Source organism: Passer domesticus, chromosome 6, assembly GCF_036417665.1.
Source record: "Passer domesticus isolate bPasDom1 chromosome 6, bPasDom1.hap1, whole genome shotgun sequence".
Classification (NCBI taxonomy): Eukaryota; Metazoa; Chordata; class Aves; order Passeriformes; family Passeridae; genus Passer; species Passer domesticus.
This window is the reverse complement of record NC_087479.1, coordinates 33,535,428-33,549,481: the sequence shown is the minus strand read 5'-3', so window position 1 is coordinate 33,549,481 and position 14,054 is coordinate 33,535,428. Positions and strand designations below refer to the sequence as shown.

General features: G+C 40.9%; 1 protein-coding gene across 17 annotated transcripts in view; it reads right to left on the bottom strand.

Annotated features, from left to right (window-relative positions):
• Positions 1 to 14,054, bottom strand: part of RAD51B (RAD51 paralog B) — a 404,685-nt gene that overhangs the window by 43,525 nt on the left and 347,106 nt on the right. For 2 of the 17 annotated variants that reach the window (XR_010364584.1, XR_010364588.1), the window contains one exon: positions 8,690 to 8,764. The exons of the other annotated variants lie outside the window; for them this stretch is intronic. The gene's annotated coding sequence lies outside the window, so the exon portion shown is untranslated. The remainder of the gene's footprint in view (positions 1 to 8,689; positions 8,765 to 14,054) is intronic. 17 annotated transcript variants of the gene reach the window in all.

Here is a 14,054-nt window from a genome sequence, read left to right as displayed (position 1 = left end):
AGAAAATACATAAATCATGCTGCAGAGGTCGTTTAAAACCAGGCTGACACAACAATAAAAATCTGTAGTAGAGAACACCCCCACACTACTAGGAGATGGACTCAATTACACTGCAGGTCTTTTTCAATGCATAACTTCTATGACTCCTTATAGAATTGGGGCCCTGTAAAGGGAAGGAGAACAAATGTTGGCTTATTACCTTTGTTGATTAACAGATCAATTTTCTCAAGCATTAAAGTACTTTACAGGCCTACAAAGTATAGACTGTGGGTAGAGAATTGCAGATTTCCCTGACAAGGTATAGTTTATTACTGACATTCTGCAGTGGAAGATGACAGCACATTCCACTTGCATTTATCTGCCTTTCTCAGGCTGGCTTTGGAAGATTGGGAAGGAGAGATGAAAATTTTTGCTGGAAGTGAAGGACTTGCAGGATGACAAGGAGATTACATATTTGTTTTAAGGATCTGTAAACAGGCAGGCACCAGTTAATTTCTCCCTGAATTGCAGCCACTTCTAGGTGAAACAGCAAAACTGATTATAAAACCCAGGGACGCTTAGGATAGGAGGTGAGGAATGGTGTGTTATTGCTTAAGAGGAAATTGGAACAAAAAGTCAGGAATCACTCAGAAGCACTGTGCTGCAATGATAAACTAAAAGGTTTGCCTCTGGAACTTAAGTCCTGCTCTGTCCCCAGTCACACTCAGGACATTCCCCTCTCGCACCATGAAGTCGGTCACTGCTCACATACAAGGAAGCTCAGCTACTGCCAGATACGTCCACTGGGACATAGCAGCTACACAAACTCCAGGACAGAGACAAACAAAGCTATCTCAGAGCTTGGAACAGAAAGAGGAGGCAGGCTGATCCATCAGGATCCATCTATGATCTGTCATGAGCAGTTGCACAGCTGGCCAGCGAGAGAGGGCATTGCTGGTGGGGGCATGCAGCCATGCAAACAACCACTGCCTCCTCTACCCACCTCTCTGGCTGTCTGCCCCTCATCCAGGTCAATATAGGCTCCAAATTAATTTTACTACCTGGAATGCGGTTAACACAATCAAATTATGAAAGAAAAGCTCATCTTGAGACAAAGAAAAAATCAGCTCCCTTCTCTGTCTCACAGCTGTCCCTTCCTCCTCGCCATGTGTTCCTGAAACCTGGGGCTGTTCCAAGCACTAAATGCACTGGAAAGCATATCCTTGGGCCAGCTGTGATCTGATCATGGCACATTGGCTGCGGGTGAATCAGAAACCAACTGATAGGCCCAGGAACAATGCAGCCCCTTGTTAGGCTCTGAGAACAGCCATCGCCTTCAGCCTCTCCCTGCCAGTCTTCAGCAGAGCAGGATGCCAGGACAGCTTCTGTAACATGTCCTGCATGATCCTTTCCCACCAACCCTGTGCTGAACCGCAGCTATTTTCTGGTTTGAATGACATACTCCTTGTGTTGTGAGAGACTCTGGGTGGGGACTGTTGCAGCCTCTTTGGAAGTGGGTGCACAGCAAGTGTCAGGCTGATGCTAATATTTATGTGCAAGCTGCCACGGGGCAGCCCTAGCAGCAGCACCTGGGGCCATGGTGCCTCTGGAATCCCAAGGGCTGGAAACCTCCAGGGAAGCTGCTTCTCATCAGCCTCATAGTGCACTCACTGGATTGCAGAGATCCCAGGAACCAGATTTTATCTGGCCTCACAACTTTGCTGATGTTTTGTAGGCTTTGTATGTTTATGACATTAAGTAAGCATTATGGAAATGAAGCAATGGCACAGAGCCAGAGCCCTCTGTTTTTCCCAGCCATTCTCACAGCTAGGCTGTTGCAATTCTCAGGAGCAGATGCTGTAAGCAAGGGGGTTAGTGGTGGGACAAGGCTCAGTCTTCTCCAAGGCAATATTCTGAGGGAAAGCAGAGTGCTGTCTGGAGGGAGAAAAAGCCATGGCCAACACAGATTTGAGGCAGAGAAATTTAACCCTGGTGCATTACCAAGTCTCACATCTAATTGTTCTTTGCATTTGTATTGAATTACTGTGCCAAAGCACCAACCAGGATTGCCCAATGTTTGGCAGTACACCCTCATCTTCAGGGTAAGTATGCTTTGCCAATCAATTCCCACTGCAATTTTGATTAGACATAATTTCCTTGCTTCCTGCTCTAAACACTTGCCATGTTGTACCACAGCTGCATTTCAATAGCGCACAAAGGATCCAAATACATTGGTTCTAGCAAATTTCAGTGTAAATATGGACCTGAAATTGTGATCCTTCCAATTAAAAAATACTGCACTGGTGCAAGACATAACTAATTGTTGATAAATGAAAGCTACATATTTGTTCTGTGTCTTTTGCTAGTCCAAACTGCTTTATAAGCTAGGAATACTATATACCCTATATGGGAACTACTTACCATTACCAAAACAGTCACTTGCCTGGTGGGAAGCTCTTATGAGCATACCAGCACCAGCTCACAAAAGAAATAGAGCAGAAGGTAATTTTCCTGAAAATTAGTGTTGACTTGGATAGCTGTAATAAGTTTCTAATCACATCCTAACTGGTTCTGCAGCTGTGTCTCAAATTTGTATATACTTTCCCAGTCTACAGACTTTTGCAGTGAAACTTCTGCATTTTGGGCCAAAACACCCTTGAATCTGGTCCTGATATTCCAGTGTTCTACAGCTGCACCAGAAGTGAATTTTTCCTGGCTAGATCAGACCTAAATAATTGAAATGCACAGTAAGATGTGTACATAGATTAAATATTTTATGAAATATGTAAGAAAGAAAAAAACATATATTGTGCCATCACAACAATGAATATGGGGTAAAGCAACTGAGTATAAAGCCAGAAAAAAATTAACATGAGTAAATTTTACGAAACCTAAATCTGTATTCTACAGAGAAAACAATCAGAATCAGAATTTTCTTAACACACTGAACTCAATAAATTTGCTTTGAATAAACGTCAGTGAGTGTGACAGAGAGAGAATTAGTCTGGAATGCTATAAGGATGTCAGCCAAGCTCCCAGCATCTGGAAAGCAGAAAGCAGAACTATATTTAGTGCACAATGACTTGCAATAATCTGGGGAGGGAGCAGAGAGGAACAAAAAAGAACAAAACTTAAGATGGCAGTTTTGGACAATTAAATTAATTATAAAGAAAAAAGAACAATGAGGCTGGTAGAAGGATAAATGGAACCCTGGGGTATATGTTATTATAAGAGCTTCTACAAGCAGAAATGTTGTATAGAGTTAGCAGACATATTTATAAACATGTTATAGATAATGCATACTTCAGTATAAATACCACCTCTAAAAATTTCTGGCACAGAACAGTTAGGGCACTGACCTCTGCTGTACATTCATTTCCTTTATGTGGCTGCAATGGCCTAAATATATTCCTCAGTTAGGCATGGGAAACTTTTTCCATATGGTAACTGCATCTGCAAGAGTACTCCACATTTTGACTGTACTCGGTTATGAATGTGTTCTGAACTCCTTGCAAAGCATGTAGAGATTACTGAGTGCTCCCCTATACCTATTTGTGAACAGAACAAGCACCAAGTAAAAGGCTAACTTTCACTGCTGCAGTGCATTCAAAATAATAATGGTGTAACACTTCTTAAGTTCCTTATTGCTCTTAATAAAAAAAAGGTACTGAACAGTCACATTCCCCTTCTATCACTTACATAGTTTTTGTTTTATCCTTCACTTGACTTAAACATTCCATACACTAACTCTTCAGTGTCATTCATGTCCTGGCACTTTCTCAGACCTGAGATGCCAGGATTCCAGAGCCTCCACCTTCATCACTTTAAAGGAAATCTCAAATAACAAACATAACCAGTTAAAACTGAGGCACACATCTCAGGCACAGTGATGCCGTGTAAAGGACAACTAAAATGAAAGTAAACATCATTACTGACAAAACAGTAAAAAGATTATTATATTCATAAATGTCAAAGTATTTTCTGGTGTTCAAACGAATCTAGTTTACAGCTTCTAGGAAGTAATGTTCTGCCAAAAGATGATGTATGGCCAAGAGAGAGACACCAAAAGTGTTGAGCAGAAGAGGGAGCAGAAAGTGTTACCTGGGCCCAGGTAGCAATTCTCTAAGCTTGGTGAAAGACAGCAAGAGATCTGGGGCCTGTGAGCTGGGAGAAGCTGGGTCATGCATGCAGTGCCAGGCAAAGAGCATAATATTGCCACAGACCAGAGCAGCAGACATTTTGAGAAGAAGGAAGGAGTACTTCTGTGATTTGGCTGCTTTAGCTATCAGTCTGTACTTCACTTGTATCTACAAATAACAGCCAAAAAAAAAAAAAAAGAAAAAATTACTTTCTGTAACAGGCAGTTTGGGAGAAAGTCAAAAAACAGCAGCCATTTTCCATCTGGCTTCCAGATCAGTTAACATTTGTAAGGACCTGTATAGCCACTTATTTGTAAACTTCAAGTTGTGTCTCTCTCTAAATTAGTGCTCTCATGTGCCTTGTGTACAGGCTACAGGCTGCTTTTGAGATGTAGTCTTGCTGGTTCTCCATGTATTAGACAGATGTATTACTTATATGTCCTGCTGTGCTGTCCCTAAGATAAAAGGAGAGACCTTGTTCCTCATTGCACTAAATATGTAGTTTCTAGACTAGACTCTACTAATTAATGTACCAGCATTTGTGACACGTGCATATGAGCTGGAGCTAGACCAAACCTACTCACAGAAACTGCAGAGCTGTAACTGAGGTACCTATTCTGCAAGTGTCTCATGCACTTCACCAGTCATACAATATACATGCATAATTTAAAACAATGAACAATTTTTCAATGCAGTACAAGGGATGACACCAGCACTCTATCTCTTTTTAGACCCACAGATAATCCAGCAACAAAAAGGATGGGCAGTAGGTACCTTTACTACCTTGGAAGCAGAGTGGAAACAGGGCAACATAAGAGATTCACAAAACAAGGAGAGAAAAGGATGCCAAATAGAAGGAGGTAAGGATTGAAGTAACTCCAGAGAAACTGTAGCAATTCCCATAATACCATCTGCAAGGGCAATGTCAGAAACAGTAATGTAAATTACTGTCTCAGTCCTTCAGTTGATATAGGGAACTAGGGAAATAAGGACACTTAACTGGACAATGCAGACACTGGAGCACAGCTCTGTGATGGGATCTGACTTGTCCTACTAGGTGAGACCACAGTGCCCAAGGAAAAAGACAAGAAAGCACTGCTGCTCTCATCAGACATGGCATGGAGCTTTCTTTTTCGCACACTCCCCTCAAGCAGGCCGGTCACACACGTCCTGTTTTCAAGGAAAAACATATGTTTGAAATACTATAAATGAAATCTGCTAAAGAAAACTGCTATTACGAATGAGTAGATTTTGATACATGTTTTACATTCTTTGGGGTCTGAGATCCCATTTGAACCAGAACTGCTGTCTGCAAACACCCTGCTGAAGTCAGCAGAAGATGAGGATTTACTGTAATCACTACAGCACTGGGCAGTGAGCTAGGCTCATTCCTGAACAGTTTCCTAAGAGATGTTAACAGCCTCAGCTGGGTGCTCTTTGTAGTTCTGGCAGAGGTCAGCTCTGTCTCTAAGCACAAATCAGAAAAGTAAATCTAGTCTAAACAATTCTCTGTACTGTTCCAGAAGCAATTAAAGGCACTTTGCTTTGTGTATTTCCCCCAGGTGTGAGCAGACACTTCCCACAGACAGTTTGCAAAGCAAAAGCTCAAAAAGCATAAACTCTTTGCAGAGGAAAAGGCAAAAAACCTTCCTGCTCTACCCTCCAGTTCAGTAAATCTGAACTGGACAAAACAGTGCAGGATTAGATTATCCAGGCACTGCCTATGACCTGTACTTGGAGAAAAGTAATGGTAAAACAATTACAGTCCAACTCTTCTAATTCCATCAGGCTCTTTATTAGCAAGGTTAATACCAATAGATTAGATATTCACTTCTCAATGTGGTATTCTTTAACTAGGAATGAAAATGTAATGTGGTCCATCAGCATGTCACCTACATTCATGACAGAGATGTTAGCACTCATGAAGCTAGAAACATCACTCATCCATGAGTTTTGTAAAATCAGCAATGATGTGAAAAGTGTAGAAACAAGTGAGTACAAAGTTAACTCTCACACATTTTAAAATTACTCATTGTAAATATTTAAATTATTATGTAACACTTTGTTAAAGCGCATTTGGCTGTTTTTTGTTCTCAAAAAAATGGAACAATAAATACAATAATATAATAATACAATAAGTATTCATATAATATTAGGTACAATCACTATACCTAAAAACTCCCACTGCTTTTGCTAAAAGCTGGTACCTGCAGTCCTAGGAATTCAATACATTGTCTATGAATCTCCTGTATTATCACTGGCATATTGTTCGTTTTTCGAAACAGAAATCTCCCCTAGCATCATGATAGAAGGGATGAAACATGAGTAGCTCATGGAGTCAATATCTTTACATTTATTATTTTATATTACTTTTAAAAAAATAATAATTGACACATTCATGCATGGTGTACCTCTCCAGTCTTGATGCAGCACAACTCCCTCCACAGCTTTTATTCATGGCTGTGGTAGTGAATAAAAGAAACAAACTGATTTAGGGGTAGTTTGATTAGACAAAAACCATCTAAACCCCAGATGTGGAACACATCGCCATCACACAGATGTATGGTCACAGCTTACACAGCAAAGTGCACAGGCAGAGGAGCAGGCAGGGCAGCAGTAACTGTAAGGGTAAAGCAGGATGGAAACGTAACCTGAAATCCTGGCCTTTGCCTGTGGCTATAAACTTTATCCCTGTTTATCCTGGCATAAGGATACCTGCAGAACATTCCCTGAAACCAACTCCCAAAGCATGCATTTATGGTATTGACAGGGACTGGCAGAAAGCAGGAGTGGAGTGCCCTTACTCTGGCATAGCTGACACCGTCTGCAGGACAGGAAGCAAACCCGTTGTTTTGTATTGTTAGGGGATGCCAGTAGCATGTGCTGGCACCAGATGGGATTTTGCTGCAGCCTTGCAGATTTCTGCTTCTGGTTTCTGAGCAGTGCCAAACACTGCTTGTCCCAGTCTGCCCTTGAATGGAAAACCTTTTCACCAGTGGCTCATCTCCACCCAATGCTAATTTTCACCAGCAGCAGCCAGAGGATTTCCTAATATGGCAGAAGATGCAGATGCATAAAAAAAGGACAGTACTTTTCTACTTGCAGAAATAACACATTTTTTACTGTTATTTGACGCTGCTGATCACTACCAGCCCCAAAGAGTCCAACTTCATGAAGGGAAAGATAACAACTGGCACCAGAAAGGAGAAACACCTGTTGTTGTATCAAAAGGTTTGCATGAATCACTTCACCTCCTCAGTAAATTCTAAAATAAAAATCTATCTCAGTGGTGTTGCATGGGAAGAAGCAAGACACAACTAGGGGCCTGAACTTGGTGAGGCTGCAGAGGAGGTTACATATAACTGTAGGTTATATTCAGATAGCTGAAGATACCAATCTAGAATGCTTTTAAAAAGCAAACCAAAACTTTTTTCCTCTGTGTCCCCTAGAACACCAGGTAACTCCCACCTCCATTGTCAGGCAGGTGATTTTTCCATTTACCATTAGATTACCTTTATTTAGCATGAGAAACTAAGTGCACCCATTAAATTTTATGTAAACAATCTGCACTGGGCTGTCTGGAACTTGAAAGAAAGGTGTCACCCTGGGTGATATAAAAGGAATTTCTGGCACATTAATTCAGACAGTATTCAGATTCTATAAAACAATCCATGCTGCAGCCCAAATGCCACCCTGTGGATTATACCAGTGAAGAAGAGGGTCCCTAGACTTCAATGATAGCACAATGTCACATTCTGGATCTATGTGGAATTGGCATGAGCTCTGTAATAAGAGAAATTACTCAGAAGTTTTTACTAGAGTAAAAATGGCTTCTCCAGTCTCTCTGACAGTGGGTTAGAGGAGAAGCTAGGGCACACAAAGACAAGCTATTTGCAGATATTTGCCCCTGAGGTGCCAAGCTATCATTCATAACATGACTACCCCAAAGTATTAATCCAGCAGATGACAAAGCATACCTAGATTTATTTCAAATTGTTTTCTTATAGACAATTACAAGGGAGGGAATGAGCAGCTGTCTGTTCTCATCAATGAAACCCTAAGTGGGAAGAATTTTTTAATGGGTAGCTGACTGTCCTAAGGCCATTTTATACTTTCACATGGCTTAATAGACCAGAGAATTATAATTGTTGGGTTTTATTCAGCCAACAAATACTAAGTATTTTGGTTTCATTAACAGTATCCTTTTGAAGTTGTGAAAAGACATTTATGTACTTATGTATTGACTTCTGTCCAGAATCCCAGCTGAAATTAAAGTCATGAAGGATTATGTTAGCCTTCAGCTGCTATCATAAAATCATTGCAGAACACTGTTTAATTAAGTCCAACTTTCAATTCCATTTTAAAACACATCCTGGCCTCACCTCTCTTGACTAAACTTGAGGTGATCCAGCAGTGCTATGTGGGATTACACACCAAAATTATCCAAATGTGTGCAGGCCAGACTGAAGGTGCTTTGGTTATGAGATTCAGGACCAAAAGCACAGGCAGGAGCTACACCTTTGTTGTGAAATAGCAGAAGCAGAACTGTGAGGAGGAAGTTTTCACTATACCTGGAACTGTTATGCCTGCCTGGAGCTGGCACTCCCAGTGTTTCACTTTTCTGGCCACCAGACATGTCTAAATATCTTGAGAAAACAAGAAACAAAACAACAGGTGACTGTAGTGTGAATTATAAAAGTCTGGCTTCCCTGTTGGAACTTGACTGCTGCTCTTAAACTGCCCCAGCTGTGCTTTCACAGTCCAGGATGTCAGCACAACTCCTTCAGTGAATCACTGCCTTGTGTTCCCTCTTGGATCATCTACAGCACCCTTTTATAGACTGTATTGTAACACTGGGGCAGGCTTCTGAGCCAGAAGGTCAGCACTACTGCCTCTGTACTCCAGAAAGATAGGTTTGATATGATATTATACCAGCAACCACAAAAAAACCCAACAAACCAACCAAAGATGAAAATAATACTGCATATGGAATGCACTGAGTTGTCAGTAGTATAGTGTTTTGTTCCTAGCAGGAACAGGTAGAGCAGACATTAGAACTACTCACTGACACATCCTGATGGATTCTCTGGTAGAGCAAAAAGTTTTCTAAATATATGACAGACTGTGTGCCTCTACAAGCTGACTCAGAGGCAAGGGCCAAATTAGGCTTAGTTGAAACTACATGGATTTCAGGCAGCTCCCCTAAAATTAATGTGTCTCTACAACAAGTGCAGTTTTTCTTTCACTACCAGGAGCCCTCATCTGTCTAAGTCATTCCAGGCTAATAATGAACTTCACTGACTGTGTGTTTTGATTTTTTGAGAAGATGAAAAGAGATACCATGCAACCATCTTAAGTAGTTCTCTTTTGTAACTGCAGCCAGTTCTTCAAATGCTGGTGTGCTGTCCTCTTGCCAACTAAAACAGCACAATCTTTCCTTCCCTCTTCGTTTCCAGTGACAGAAGAGCAAATCATAAGCCAGGTCTGCTCCAAACTGTCTCAGTAGGTGTCAGCAATCTGAAAAGGCATACTCTTCCCTTCGTGTCAGTGCAGTGTTCTCCTGGCTTCTACTCATCTTGGTTTTGGAATAGAAGAGTGAAATCACTCCAGTACTTTTCATCAGGTTCAAATCTACTTAAAAATAGATACAAAAGGAAAGAGAAAATATATATTCTTTGTTGATTTATCTATGAGTACTGGAGAGCAGTTGTACCACTGATGTTTTGGAGAAGGATCAGACACCTTCATGGTCAAACAGCACCATCCAACATATGGCAGTAGATGAAGGCTGCTTTTTGCCTCCCATATTCACTCTGAATCCTTCTAAATCACCCCTGCCAACACAATACAATCCTTGAAGATCATTAACAATCCTCAGAAGAACAAATTCTCACTTATGTAATAGGTTAGGTTGCACCAAACAGGTATGAAAAGTTCCCTGGGGGAAGACACCTGCAGAGTCTGTTCCTTGACCTTCAGCTCCACTGCTCCTGCAGATGAATGATGTTTGATTCAGCACTGCATTAGTAGTGCATATGCAAAGTATGTCTCAGGAACAAAACATCAGCTCTTCCAAAAAAGATCAGTCTTATAGTTTCATTTGTCAGATGATACTTCTTTCCAATTTTGATCAAATGGAAAGTACTGCTGGTTAAAATAAGAAACAATTGAATACATTCACCAAGTCATTCTCTTCATGAAAATATATATCTTGGAGAGCAAAACATTTAAACACAGATTGTCGTTGGAAGCACTTTTCTGTAAGAGGCCCACAAACATTCAAAACACATAAAAATACTCTACTAATGAGCTGAGGTCTCCTTAGCAGGGTCTGCAGCACACTGTATGTAACTCACATGTCATTGGTAAAACTCTTATTTTTTCTGACCTCAGTATATATTTCAGGTAAATGTAAACAGAATCAATGTAAAACTTACATTTAAATATCTCTCTGATTTCCCAAACAAACAGAGACGGGACTTCCCAAGGGAGTATACACATATGGACTTCCCCACAAGCACAAAAAAGATATTCAGAAGTTCTTTAAAGAGAAATAAAAAGGAAAAAGCAGATGAGGAATTTCTAGTCTTTGTCAGGTAAAATGCTTGCATGCTACGGAAGGAAAAAGTATGCTATTGATCCCAGTATGGTAGCTTTCCGCACATCCTTCAAGGCTCATCTGCTCAGTGTATCAGGCACTCCTGTTATCCTTGGAGATAAAGGGGCTGACTTGCCAACAAAGTGGAGAAAAGCCACTTGAAATCTTCTTCTTCCTCAGTGCAGTACAGTCATACTGTCAAAGAAAACAAATCTTCACATAGTACATCTCCCAGGCATATATTTTACACTGGAAAGAAGTGAAGGATCTTTTCACTTTAAACAGTGTAGTGAAATTTTTCTTCTGCAGGCTCTTTGTTGGGATGTACTATATTGGAGCACTGAGGTGCTATTTCATTACATGTACATATTAGGAATTTTTAATTCATTTGCTCTTCCTCCAATCCACAGCACATTTTCAACCAGTTCATAAAAGATTTGCTCTTGGTATTTGGAGAAAAGACAAGAGAGAGCCTGTGAGCTGTGCTCACATTATGCAATGATTGACTTAAATGGGAACTCATAGGACTGAAGGATTTGGACCAAATATGCAGTAGCTGACAAGAAAGTCCAAGATGTTAGGTGCCAGAAGATTTGGAATGTGAGATGTGTAGTTACTAGAGCATCTGCCACTGTGTCAGGTAAAGTCTGAAAGCAAAGAAGGAGGTGCTAGTTTGGAAGGAAGCAGATGACACTACATTATCAGTACAGTACTAGACAGATACAGCTGGATTTCTTCACGATCGCATCTTCCTATGAATGGCAACAAGCAGCTGTTTACAGACACAGCCAGATCAGAGATGGAAGCAAAACCCATATGATATTCAACCTGCCTGCAAGTAAATGGGACCTGTACCCTTACTTGTGGGAAAGCAGAGTCCTCACTAGGAGTAAAAAGAGAACTTTTACATGTAGTGATAACCCCTTGCTCAGCTAAACCACCTTAAGTCAAGAATCCCTCTTGACCTTCCTGGTTGCTCTGGCTCTGCATTCATTGCTGAACTCCTTACTCTTGAGTTAAGGCTCAAATGTATTTTGTGAGTGAGCACATATATTTAATCTCTCCCAAATGTTTCAGCTCAAAGAAACGGCATAATACCTGGCTCATTCTTTCAGCTCCACCAAACAATAACTGCCAGGAAAACAGCTTAATTCAGCTATTCCTAACAAAATACAGTTAGGTCTTTAACACGCAGTCTTCTTTTTACTTGGCTGCTGCTTTTTTGGTGCAGTTCTTTGTAGATTCCCTTGGTTAACGCCAGCTGAATTCCTTCTCCAGAGAGCAACTTGCTTCTTGTAGAAACAAATACATCTACATTTGGAGAATTTTACAGCTGGAGCATTTCCTAAGTCCTTCCACTTCTGACATTACCTTTCTTCCTGACAGCCTGCACAGGCACCACCTGAAGGTAAGGTACCGGTCTTAGCTTTGTCTCTCAAAACTTTGACTTTCTGTGATCTCTTCCGGTCAATGTTAAAGTTGGAAAAGCCAGATAACTCTCTCTCTCTCTGTGCTGAAATAGGGAAAGTCTCCATACAAGCACACTTGAAATGGACTTAGAAACCAAATAACAGTAAATGACAGAGTTTTTACCTCCCTGCCAGATGTTCTAGAGCACCACTATGGAAACAGCTCAGTGGGCACTATGTACATGCAAGGGCTTTGAAGCAGGGGGCTGAGGAGAAGCATGTAAAGATGTGTGAGAAGGGATAAAAAGGTCAGAAAAATCCTGAAAATAAAAGAATCTAGTGCTCAAAGGAAAAGATTTCTTTAGTGCCGATCCCTCTTGCACCTTTTGCTCATTCAGCTGTGGTGAACTGACCAAGACCCAGTGGATGGCTATGTGCTGCCCAAGGACTGTTTCTGCAATGGGACAGCAAAGAGGCCACAACAAGGAAAGGAAGCAGGAATCTCTTGGAAGTATCATAAAAGGCTAACTGATTCCCCCCATATACAGAGTTTCCACCAGACTCTAGGAGAACATTTAAAAAGCCCCATGGTATTTTCTTCTTCTTTAAAAGGGCCCTGTACACTATTCATAGTCCCTGTGACAGACTTAAAAGTGAGACACTCACTGTCGGGTCACACTCTGCCCAACGGAACAGGGTCTTTTTTGTGAACTTTCCTGGGGCACTGTATGTGACAGAAGATAGTATGCAACATAAGAGCCAACAGTTTACTGAGTAAGACTGGACCATACGACATGTGGATTCAATTTCTGATTCTGGTACAGACTTCTATAAAAGAAGACTTCACCAAGAGACCCCTTCAATGCTTTCATGTATTCCTTCTGAGTAAGATGACAATAACACCCTCTCACCCTATATTAATACTTTACCATAGAGATATTAATTCCTATTTGTACTCAATTCTGTGCTAGGGAAGCAAACATGGCAAAGACAAGAACGTCTGCACCTGCACAGCCTAAGCAGACATCACAAGCCCCCTGAAGAATTCTGATATGCAATTCATTACACAATGACACAATTGCTTTAGTGGCAAATACAGCCTTACAAGGCTCCTGCAGTGACTTTCAATGATCTCAGCTTTTGTAGATTTTAAGTGATTAAGCAAAAGTGTTACAATGCACCTTCAAATGGCCCTTAATAAATAAGATTTTCTTTAGAAAGGGTTTCTTACTGAGTCCACCATGAAATATTTGCATGTGAAATGCAGAAATTTTAATTAAAACAGGTTGGTTTATTTTAGAACACACTAGAGCCATCCACTGCACAGCTAAGTTTCCAGCACACCAGTACTAGATGCCAAACTAGAACACCACGTTTCTAAACTAAAATATAAGTAAAAGTCTTAGGAAAAAGCATCCTTAACAAGCATGAGCAGACGAGGCCCTGGCTTAACACATCATCTAATGTAAGAGGCCGAGATGTGTGCTGCAGTGTTAACATCCTCCCAGGGAAGTGCTTTAATTCCAAATCAAGAAGGAACATCACCATCTCTTGAATCATCAGCATCACTTCCTGCCTTTCTGTGTGCATGTTCATAGGAAATCTTTCATCTAATTTTTTTCAAAGCCAAATCCCACTTGGCCAGCAAGCTCAGGCAAGATCCAGCCAAAAACAGTATAGGCACAACAAGTTTCAACAAAAATATTTGTTGCATGAACACTCTTTGATTCATTTGCTCTTCCTTGGCTGAACCTCGACTACACCCATCCTGATGCACATTTGTGGAGTGCCGTTGCCATGTCAGAGGATTCAAGTTCAATTTCTGCATACCCTAGTGATTTTTTCTGGCTTTGAACACTATCCAGGTGGCTGCACAAGGGGCTACAGAAATTACAGGGAGATGGCAGAGTTGGTGAGAGTACTTGCCTG